The sequence below is a fragment of the Artemia franciscana genome, chromosome 8 (genome assembly GCF_032884065.1).
Source record: "Artemia franciscana chromosome 8, ASM3288406v1, whole genome shotgun sequence".
Classification (NCBI taxonomy): Eukaryota; Metazoa; Arthropoda; class Branchiopoda; order Anostraca; family Artemiidae; genus Artemia; species Artemia franciscana.
This window is the reverse complement of record NC_088870.1, coordinates 11,786,753-11,798,986: the sequence shown is the minus strand read 5'-3', so window position 1 is coordinate 11,798,986 and position 12,234 is coordinate 11,786,753. Positions and strand designations below refer to the sequence as shown.

At 33.6% G+C, this 12,234-nt stretch overlaps 1 protein-coding gene across 2 annotated transcripts in view; it reads left to right on the top strand.

Annotated features, from left to right (window-relative positions):
* Window positions 1–12,234, top strand: part of LOC136029981 (uncharacterized) — a 170,317-nt gene that overhangs the window by 28,462 nt on the left and 129,621 nt on the right. Inside the window, exon 2 of one of the 2 annotated variants that reach the window (XM_065708555.1) lies at window positions 6,428–6,569. The exons of the other annotated variant lie outside the window; for it this stretch is intronic. The gene's annotated coding sequence lies outside the window, so the exon portion shown is untranslated. The remainder of the gene's footprint in view (window positions 1–6,427; window positions 6,570–12,234) is intronic. 2 annotated transcript variants of the gene reach the window in all.

Below are 12,234 nucleotides of genomic sequence, written 5' to 3'. Positions count from 1 at the left end.
TGCTTGTTTGATTTTTCCACGATTTGAATATCGAAGAACTGAGGATGTCCTTTGGAATTGGTGCGAACCGCAAGTTTATTCCGATACACTAAATCGCTGTGAAACTTGGGACTCCCAAATCACTACCAATGTTCCAATGGTCCATGCCTTCCATGGCTGTGACACCACTTCTTCATTTGTGAACGTTGGCCGTGCTACAGGCTGGAATCTATGATATGTCTATCATGAGATGTTATCATCGATGATTAGTACAGTCGAATGTGACAAACACATTGACAAGGAGGTTGTTGTTGGAATCGAACGATTTGTCATCCTCCTATATGGCTGCACGAGTTACGATGCTGATATCAATGAGGCTCGCAGAAACCTGTTTAGCCAAGGTGAACTGATGCATCAAATTCCTTCAATGAGAGCAGCATCGCGTCAGCATATCAGACGTTCTGTTTTCCAAGCCAAAACCTAGAATCAGTCGCTTAGACATGATCCACTTAAACTTGATCTTTCAGAATGGGGACGGAAACGAGAAAAAGGTAGAAAATGGGTGCCAAATTGGAGCGATTTACCAGTGGTGTCTCCTGCCAGCAAGGAGCTCACCAAGTTTAATTGTAAAAATGGTTGCGTTCAAAGTACAAATGTTCAAAAGCGAATCTGTCATGCATGGCTAGATGTAAAAGTAGCAGAAAATGTGCTCGCGCTTAAAAAAGTGATTAACTTGTTGATCTCATTAATCAAAAGTAATTGTTTCCTGTCGAATTTCAATCAAAGTGATGTTAGGTTTTCAAGTGATTTGAAGTACCTCTTTGTTCACTGAGATGAATCTCACCCAGAGTGCTTAAGATATATATTTTTTTTAATATTCCCGTTTATGCTTGAAAAGTCGAACTTGAAACATGAAAAAAGGAAAACCAGCTTGATGGTAATAAAAATATTGATTCCTTCCCCCAATTGCTTTCTTAAATTGCTTTCTTAAAAACACGTACCTCAGTTTAAAAAAAATTAAAAGATTATTTTGGGGGAATAAATGTTGAATTTTTTATGAGTGGCAGGGTGATTAGGGGAGAAAGGGTGGGTTCGGGAGGTAAGGGTAGGCTAGGGAGGTAAGGGTGGGCTTGGGAGGTAAGGGTGGGCTAGGGAGGTAAGGGTGGGCAGGAGGGTAAGGTGGAGTTGGGAGGAATGAAAGGGGGCAGGGAGAGTATGTGTATTAATGAGTAAGGGAGATTGGATTTGTTATTATAGGTAAGTAGATATGTGGACTTTCGTGCGAATACAAACCCTCATAGGTTTTCCCCAGCGCAAAAGTGTTGTATTTTATTTATTTATTTGTGAATGTTAAAAAAAACTTAAACTTGTACCGTGCTATAAATATTCGTTACACGACGTTTTCGGCATATTTATAACGTTCCGAAATACATTTTTAGTTCTTGGAAACAGTGTGTGCAGTAGATGTCAATACTTTCAATGCTTTCTTTGGCTATTAAGACCCCATTTGAATCTTTTGAATCTTGTCGACTTTTTGTAACATTATACGATGTTCTAGCGACTTTCTAGTCATGGAATTGTCTCCAATTCCATGATTGTTCAGCACGGTCGAAAGTATATGTCCAGCAGCTTTCATGCTTTCTTGAAAAACTGAAGGATTCTCATGCTTAACCACCCCACTACTAGCTCCCTTATAATAAGATCTTTTTTAAAGTTGTCACATCGGTATAGGCTAATGTATACAAATATTGGTAGCCTATTTCGCACACAATTTAGACTATAACTATAAGATGTCCAAGTTCAAGTTGCCAAATTAATAATGAAAAATGTGCTGCTCTCCAGAAATTTTACTTTACTTCTGTGGGGAAATTAGATAAAAAATGTTTTTATTTAACTGGAAGTAGTGAGCAACATTAAAACTTAAAACGAACAGAAATTATTACATATATATATGAGGGGCTGCCCCCTACTGAATACCTCGCTCTTTACGCAAAAATTTACTTTTTATTCCAATTATTCAAGAATAATTATTACAATAATAAGCTTCTTTTTTTTAATTTCTAAAAAAATATTTAGCGTAAAGAGTGATTTATTGATGAGGGGTAGCCCCCTCATATACATCATAATTTCTTTTCGTTTAAAGTTTTAAGGTTGCTCCTTATTTCCAGTTAAAAAAAACTTGTTGTTTTATTTAATTTCTTATCTTTTTTAAATTATGCTGGGAAATCCAGCTCCCCCTCCATGGAACAATTTCTTCCCCCATGAAAAATTCCTCCATAAATGATCCGCCCATTTAATTCCCCTCGCCATAAAAAAATATATGTATACTTCCAAATAACAAATATTATAAAATGTAAACTGCTCTCTGTTGGGGCATAATATTGTTTGTGTATTTTTTGAGTTGAATAAAGAAAAAGTTGAGTTGAGTTTAAACAATGGGCAAAGTTCATGGCTTAAAGCTCTTCCCTTGGGACTGTGGGGGGTCAAGTCATCCTCAAAGACTTAACTACTAGATGTTTCAACTATTTTGAACAAAATGGCTATCTCAAAATTTTTGTCAGGTGACTTTGGGGAAAAAATGGTCGTAAGAGGGGGCTAGTTGCCCTTGAATATTTTTGGTCATTAAAAAGTATACTAGATTTTTTTATTTTCGACCAAATGAGCTCTCTTCTGATCTTCTAAGATCACTGGCACGATACAATCGCCCTTGGGAAAAAAACAATCACGCATACGTGATTTTTTTTAGAAAAAGATCCATTTTCAAAAAATGAAAAACTCCACATCTTTGTACAGAGGAACTTGAATCCTCTAAAGTAGGGTTCTCTGATATTCTGAATCTGATGGTGTGATTTTCATTAAGACCACTTGATTATTAGTGTTTTTTCCATTTTCAAAAATTGGGCATATTTTGTCAGGTTTGTAGCTTTTGATTCCTCTCTTCACCTGTACCTCAGTCTTCGAAGGTTGGGGTACCTCAGGGCTCTGTCCTAGGTCCTCTCCTTTTTTTAATTTATATAAATGATTTTCACCGCGCTTTTACATCCCCGTGTCTCAACACACATTTTGCTGATGATACGGGAGTTTCAATTTCTGAAAAGAATGCTTAGGAGCTGGAGGCAAAACTGAATACTGCATTTTCTAATGTTCTTGATTGGTGTTCTTCAAATTTTATTGCTTTGAATGTATCAAAAACTAATTTCATAATTTACGGCAGAAAGTCAAATATCTGCCCTCGTATTACCCGAGTTACTTCTTCAAAGTATCTATTATTAATATCTCGTGTGAAAATGATGAAGTACCTTGGAATTGTGATTGACGAAAGCTTATCTTTTAAAACACACATTCAAAATCTACGATTAAAGATTTCAAGGTATGTTGGTTTAATGTGAAGGTTGAAGCTTTGATTGCCCTACTCTGCTTTACGAAGTATTTATTTTGCTCTGATTCAGACTAATATTAATTATTGTTCTCTAGTATATTGATCTACATTTAAAAGCCATATTAAACCAATTTAGATTTTACAAAATAAAGCCCTAAGAATCCTTAAACTTTTTATTCCATCACCTATTGAACTTCCAAATAAGTCTTCTACTGCATCTTTATATACTTATCTAGATATACTTCCAGTCTCTCAACAATTTGCTTTTGGAGCAATTCTTTTCAAAATCAATTATGATATTAAGGAATTACCGCCATATTACCTCCATCAAAGTTTGTTCTCCCAATCACAAGATTTACATAATTATAACACTCGACAAAAAAGGATATCTACATTGACAAGTATAATACTGAGAGATCTAAATTCGCTCCGTTTGTGTAAAAAGCTCGGTGCTGGGATGCTCACAAGACTCTTATTGATAATTTTTCCTCTATCCATTTGATAAAAAGGAAACTTAAATTTCATTTAGTTCAGGATTATTTTTAATTAAGTATCTTTTTAGTAAGGCAAAGTTTTTGTATGGTTCGTTGCTCTGGGTGATTATGGGCCTCTCAGCTATCTTCCAGTATTAATTTATATTTAATAATATGGACATTTTTAATTTCTTCAATAGTATTGAATGATCCTGGGCTAGCTGCTACTTTCATATTATTGTTGTGTTATTGTATCTTTGCCGTCATGTTTATCTTTGTATTGTAGTGTGTTATTATTTTATCTTTGTCTAGGCCTAGTTTTTCGAGCTTGTCTCCCCATGGGCCTATGTCATTTATATATATATACATGTATGTGCGATTAATAAATAAATGAACTTGAACTTGATGGTTAACACTAAACTTGATGAATTCCATATATTTTTAGTAAGTATCAAATGTTATATTTAATAAGCATCGATTCTTTTGGTGTATCTATTGCCATCAAGACTCTCTATTTTAGAGTTTTGGTTACTATTTAGCTGCATCGCTCCTCGCCTACTGTTCGTTACACCGAACTGTTTGATACAGATTATATCTATTTTTTTGTTCTTTTTTTTTACTGATTTGTCGTAATATATGTCGATTAACCTGCTGCAAATTCAACACTATATTCACAAAAATTTTAGTATTGCATCCTTTAAAGAACTAAGGACATCATAACCTGTGTTTTGGAGTCGGAGTCGTGGAGTTAGGTTTTTAAATAGTTTTTGCTGAATAGAATCGGAGTTAGAGTTGGTATATTTAAAATGCCTGGAGTCGGAGCTGAAGTTGGAGTCAGTTATAACTTATAAAATCTAGTTAAATGAAGCTTTAAAATATAACTATGTAGTTAGAGTCAGAGTCATGGAGTCGCAGTCCAGGTTTTATTAAATTTTGCTGAATGGAGTCCGAGTTGGAGTTAGAGTCGGCACATCGAAAATGCCTGGAGTAAGACTTGGTTACAAATTATAAAATGTAGTTAAAATGAACCTTTAAAACAGGGCTGTGGAATCAGCGTCGGAGTCGTGGAGTCAAAGTCTTAGTAAATTTTGGCTGAACGGAGTTGGAAACGAAATTAGAGTCAGTTATGACGTAAAACCCACTCCACAGACTTGATCAAAACGCAGCCATTTTTTCTAAGCTATCTTAGGTCTCTATATACCTGAAAATCGTGATTTTCGAGAATTTTTGTTTAGGTTGTTTCAAAATTATGAATTTTTAGGACAGTATGGCATTTTCGTCAGCCTTGCGATGTTGAACGGTAAAAATAAATAAGGAGAACTAACTGGCTAAATTTGGCAACACTTTTCGCTTGTGAAAATCCAAACGTTAACAATATGTTTATTCCCAAAGACAACTGCACCTTCAAATAAAAGCCGCACATTCTTTAGCTGTTTGGTGCCATTTGTTCTTAGAATATTTTATTATATAATATTCTAAAAATATTACATATATATTATATTATATAGCCTATATATAAATTATATATAATATTATGTATTAGATTATATATTTATATATTATATTTAATATATTTTCTATATTGTATATTTTTAATATATTTTATATATTAATATATATTAATATATTGTATATTATATATTGTTTATATATTATAATATGTATTCTAGAATATTCTATAGTATTCTAGTAAATATATATTAGTATATTTGGCAGAATTTTCTTTCGCCTCATTTTTCTTTCTTTTTTTTTATTTAGTACCCCCTAATAACGAAAGCTGCATAACTACATATCGAGGTTTTTTTCTATTAAAAATTAAATTCGTGTTATTTTCTGGATTTTAAATTTGTAATTGGTTGACCTAATTCAAAGAATCAGATTTAATTTACAATGTCCATGAAACTTTATTGACAAATAATAGCCAATTTAAAAAGTGTATGTGAAGAAAGCCGAAAGGGAATACAAATTATTTCTCTCAAATGATTGCTGGAGAAAATCTTCAAAATATTAGATAACTATTTATCTAATGAAATTGGATAAATATAATCTTATTAGATTACACTTTCTAAGGACAGTCCAAAGGAAAGTGAGGGACTACTGTTGTATAATTACGTGCTAAAAAATGTCTTTGATTCCCTTTTTTTGTCAAATATTCTAAGCCAGTCATTTTATAACTTAAACGTATGTCAGAAAAGAAACCTAAAAGAAAAAAAAAAACCTTCTATATACAAAGGTTCTGTTTAACAGTTCTTGCTACGTTAAATTTTTAGCACTAAAAAGACTGCCAAACTTGATTGGTTATTTGGTATGAAATATTAATCCAATGAAAAGAGCGGATAGATTTTGCGTTACAACATTTTCTAGCCTACAAACACACTGCTATTTCTATATAGGCTATTTCGAATATAGCCTACTATTTACTATTTAATAGTATTATACTATTTAATAGTATAGTATAATAATATTTAATAGTATATACTATTTAATAGTATATCGAATATACTATTTCTATACTTCACTTTTCGAAGAAGAAACCTGAATATTATGCAAAATAGCTTCCGTTATTCACAGATTTTGTGTCATCATATATTTTCAGGTGTGTAGGGACTCTTCCGTTTATCACCACGGGAATCTCAGTTAAGTCATAAGCGAAACCATGGTAAACAATACAGATAGAACGAATATGGTTGCCACTAAGCATTTTTTATTCAACTTATTAGACCTGAAGTAAAACAACTGTAAGTCCTTCATTACTTTCACGCAGGGAGCTATACAGGCGGATGGGGCTACAAGGTCCTCATTCACCCTTCCCAGGATCCTAAATTTTCCAGAATTGCTGGATATGTCTAATTGAAATTTTCAAATATTTGTTTATTATGACCCTCCCTTTGCAAAAATTCCTACTTATTTCCTATCTAAAATTTCTACTAAAATTCCTGCTTGCTTACACGTGAAAGCTAGTTTTTAATTTATTTTTAATTTTTGTACAATTCCATTAGTTAGTACTGCTTATCATGTTTGGTGTGCATGATTGACCTTATAGTTCTTTCATAGCATTAAAAAATAAAAAAACGTGTTTTTTTAACTGAAAGTAAGGAGCGAAATTAAAACTCGTCAATACCTCGCTCTTTACACTAAAGCTTAAATTTTGTCCCAATTCCCTAAGAATGACCCCTGAATCACAAAGGCCGCAAAATAAATAGTTGAAATTACTAAAAATACTTTAGCGTAAAGAGCAAGGTATTAAGAGGAGGTGAAGCCATCATATGCGTTATATTTAATTATATTATGATGATTAATTACATATGATGCATATATTCATATGCATCATATGCCTATAATTTCTGTTCGTTTTAAGTTTTGATGCTGCTCCTTACTTTCAGTTAAAAAAACTTTTTCATATTTATTTTTTCATTTTTTTTAAATGCTAGAAAATCCTGCGCCCCCTTCACGGAGATTCTCTTCCCCCATGACAAGTTCTTCAATGGAAAGTTCCACTCACATAACCCCGTCCCCCCAACGAAAAAAATCCCCCTAAAAAGTCTGTACACTTCCCAATAACCATTACAATATGTAAACGCTGGTCGCAGTTTGTAACTTGCAGCCCCTCCCAAGGGGACTGTGGGGGAGTAAGTCGCCCTAAAGACATAGTTATTAGGTTTTACGACTATGCTGAATAAAATGGCTATCTCAGAATTTTAATCCTGTGACTTTGGGAAAAAAATGAACGTGAGAGAGGGCCTAGATGCCCTACAATTTTTGGTCACTTAAAAAGGGCACGTTAGAATGAGCCCTCTTTCGACATTCTAGGATCACTGAGTTGATACAATCACCCATGGGGAAAAAAACAAAAAAAACAAACAACCATCCGTGATCTGTCTTGTGGCAAAAAATACAAAATTCTACATTTTTGTAGATAGAAGCTTGAAACTACTACTGAAGAATTCTCTGATACGCTGAATCTGATGGTGTGATTTTCGTTAAGATTCTATGACTTAAAGGGCGTCTTCCTCTATTTTCTAAAATAAGGTACATTTTCTCAGGCTCGTAACTTTTGATGAGTAAGACTAAATTTGATGAAAATTATATTTTTAAAATCGGCATTAAAAAAGCAATTCTATGATGTAACTATTGGTATCAAAATTTCGTTTTTTGGAGTTTCGGTTACTATAGAGCCAGGTCGCTCCTTACTACAGTTCGTTACCACGAACTGTTTGACATCGTAGAATCAGAGTTGCCAGCCGGTGAGAAATCATTTTAAGTGATTCTAGTGATGTTTGGTGGATATAGTGATTTCCTTCAATAATCCAATGATTTATATGCTGCTTTAGTGATTCTTTTATTTAGACATGACAAAGAATCACTATAAACAGTGATAAATCAGTAGAGGTGCACAGCACCTTTCACAGCATATTTGAAATTCTTCAAGTTTGAAGTTAGCTAGCAAACGCTAGTAGCCTGAAAGAAAATGCCTGATTTTCATATAATGAAAACTTTTTATTTTATTTGATAACTTGAGCCTTTATGTTATTAAATTAAAAAACACATTTTTTAACTGAACGTAAGGAGCCACATTAAAACTCAAAGCAAAAGTAAATTATTCCGTATATGAAGGGGTTGCCTCCCTCCTCAATACCTTGCTCATCAAAAAGCTTTTAGAAAAAACAAAAGCTTCCTATTTAACGGTCATTTGTTTCAAGAGTCTTTTTTAAAAATTGGGACAAACTGTCAAAATTTAATGTAAAAAGCAAGGTATTGAGTAAGGGGGTATTGAAGAAGGTATTGAGGGAGGGGCATAAACGGAATAATTTATGTTGCACAATCTTACGGAACAAGTTTTTTTGTAAGGCAGACTCTGCCAAGTAGATTCGAGTCTAGACTTTAAAATGTATTATCCCTCAAGATTTCAAATGTTTTATAAATATTTCTAGGTGAGTTAAAAATTGATTCCTAGATAGCCTACCACACTTTATCAGGGTTCAAATCTGCATCTCCATCCCACGTTTTGCATTTTTTACCAGTTTGCTTATGATGATTGCGAGGATTTTAGGCGATGATTAGGATGGTTTTACCGATGTTTACGTTACCCTACATCGAAAGGACTTTTTTTATGGGACAAAGGTTATTTCTAACGCAGCATACCCAGAGCTTTGTAGCATAGAAAATTGCGTGTAAAGTTTTAAAGCCATTTTAATTTACTATTACATGAAAAAAATTATATTTCTACTGAAAGTAAGGAGCAACATTAAAACTTAAAATGAAAAGAAACTGTTCTCCCCATTTTGTAATACCCCTTTCTTCACGCTAAGGTTTTCAGGTACTTTTGAAAAAGGTTCTAATTCTAATTACGCTGCCCTTTTGTTTCAGGAATTATTCTTATCAGAATTGGGACAAAAGTTTGAGCTTTACAGTAGAGAGGAGAAGGGGGCAACCCCCCTCTAATATACCGAGTAATTTCAATTTGTTTTAAGTTTTAATGTTGCTGCCTACTTTCAGTAGAAAAACTTGTTTTTCTTTAATTTCTGATCATTTTTCAAATAATGCCAGGAAGTCCGCCGCTCTCCAAGGAAAAATCTCTCCTCGATAAAAATTTCCTTCATAGAAGGTTCCTCTCACGCAAAATTTTTCCCTGGGAATTACCCTCAGACAACTCCATCCTCGCTGCAAATTCCCCCCAGAAAATTTCTTGCTTACAACTCCGCCTGAAAAATGATCCTTAGGGTACTTTCATTTGAAGAAAGGGTTGCTTTTTATATAATTTCTGGTGTTTTTTCTAGTCATGGCAGAATACCCCCTGTTGGGAAAACAACTCCCCCCCCCTAATGAAAAGTTTTTCCCGTGGAAAATTTCTCCAAGGAAAATTTCTCCAGGTGATAATTCCCCTATGTAGAATTTATCCTGGATAATTCCCCAGAGCATCTCCACATGGAAATTTCGCATAGGAATTCTGGAAAATTTTCTTCGTGTAAAATTATTCCTGGAAAGTTCAACCCCGGAAACTTCCATCCCAATGGGAAATTTTCCCCATGAGAAATCAATCCCCAGAAAATCACCCCTGAAAAGTATCGGTGTGCTTCTCAAAAACAATAATATATACATACAATGGTTAAATTTCATAACTTGCGGTCCTTCCTCCGGGGGCTCTGTGGGGTCATGTCACCCCCAAAGACATGGATATTGCACTTTTCAACTATACTGAACAAAATGGCTATCTCAAAATTTTGATCTGACGACTTTGGGCGAAAAAGGGCGTAGAAGGGAGATAGTTTCCGTCCAATATTTTGGTCACTTAAAAAAGATATTAAAACTTTTAATTTCCATTCAGATGAGTCCTTCTTCAATCTTCTTTGACTATAGGTTCGGTACGATCACCCCTAGGAAGAACAAAGAAAAAGAAAACAAGTAAACACGCTTCTGTTATCGTTCTTCTGGCAAATAATGTAATTTCTTCTGGCAAGTAATAAAGATGGGAGCTTAACAACTCTACAAGTAAGGTTCTCTGATATGCTGAATCTGATGGTCCTTGACTTTGGGCTTGACCTTGACTTTCAAGGGATATTTTCCTCCTTTTTCGAAAATCAGGCAAATTTTCTCAGGCTCTTAGCTTTTGATGGGTATAATTGAACTTAACTAATTTTATATATTTAGAATCAGCATAAAAATTCAATTCTTTTGATGTGTCTATTGTTACCCAAATTCCGTATTTCAGAGTTTCGAGTTACCATTGGGCTGAGTCGCTACTTACTTAAAGTTTGTTAACACAACCTGTTTGACGGTAAGTAGGTTGAAAAAAAGATCATAAATAACGCCGGGCCAAATATTTGTAAATTTGGGAGTTCAAAACGATTGGAGCATATTACGGTAAAAACAGAGCAAGGATAGAGCGGCCCGCACTCATAGTCTTTCATTAGCCTGGACAATTTTTTGTTATTATATTTTTCACCTGGCACTCGCCGTTAAAAGCGCAAGACTTTTTTATTGCAACTTTCAAAATTATTTGTGTTACAAATTTGGGTCAAACTATCAAGTAGAAAGTATCAGGCCTTACACCCATGTCTCAAAATCTTTTCCATTTCAAAGAATAGTGTGAACTGACTGTAAAAAAAGGCTTATCCATCAAATAGCACTATTAAACCTACGTAATGATTCTTAAGACGTCAAATGGGACTTAGGGCGATGTATTTCTATCATCAATCTCTGTATTATTGACGTGTCTTATTATTTGTGAAAGCTTTGAAACAATATGAAAGATAAAAGATAATTAAATTTTTCTTCTTAGGGCATTATGGTACTTATAGTAACACTTAAAACTACAAAAGCCATTTAAAAAAAAATACTTTTCCCTTTTGGACTGTTTTAAGGTCCAAAAGACCTGATTTTCCTTTAGACCTATTATTCATGGCTGAAAATTAGGGCTTTCCAACAATTTTCTGTCAATTGTACCAAGATTATGAAGGTTTCCGTCAGTGGAGTTTCTTGCATTTCTTGCGTCTGGGGCAAAATTTCCAGTTGCGCACCCCCCCCCCCCCCCTGTGTCCTTCAAAATTTTAAGCTAGATTTATAAAAAAAATTGTCATTTATTAACAACAGTTTTTTTAGTTTATTGATCAATCAATAATTTATTTTTGACTACTTTCAATTTATTATTTAAATATTCAATAGTTTTTAACTATTTTAATTTAATTATTTCCAATTATTATTATTAAATATCATTATTTCATTATATTTATTTAGTTTTAGTTTTTTAAATATTTTCATTTACTAACTGTGCCCTCTACTTTATTCTAATAAAAATAAAATTTGATAATTACAAAATGATTATAACCGTTTGATTATTTATTTGAAATTTTGCGCCCCTTAAATTGTTTCCCCGGGGGTAAGTACTCCCTCTGCTCCCGCTAAAATCACCTTTCTACCAAGTTGAAGCGTGGAAAGTATAAGCAAACTAATTAATTAAATCCAATATGGATTTTTGACTATAAAAATTCAAACATAACTTCAAAGTAGAGCTACACCTTCTTAGGCTGTTTGATACCACATTTTCTAGCTTATTTTGTTGCTAATTTTTCAACCAAATTTCTTTAATAAATTCGGGGTCTGTTAAATTGGGCGGGGTAAGGTATGTCTTCAATGGCACGTTTTTCTTCAAGTAGTGAAGAAAAAAAGTTACTATTTAGCAAAGACACTATTTGTTTAGTTTTAAAACATTACACAATACATAATAAAGAATTTACACACGTCAAACAAACATAAAACTAAGCAGTTACTCCTGCTTCAGTGTTTGTCCAGTGTTGAAGGCTCACTAACGGCTCTCATATCATTTATGATATCTAAAACTATAATGTTTATATACTAGAACTAATTTGCTTTTCGATTAACAGTGCCAATTGATTTTCAAGCTTA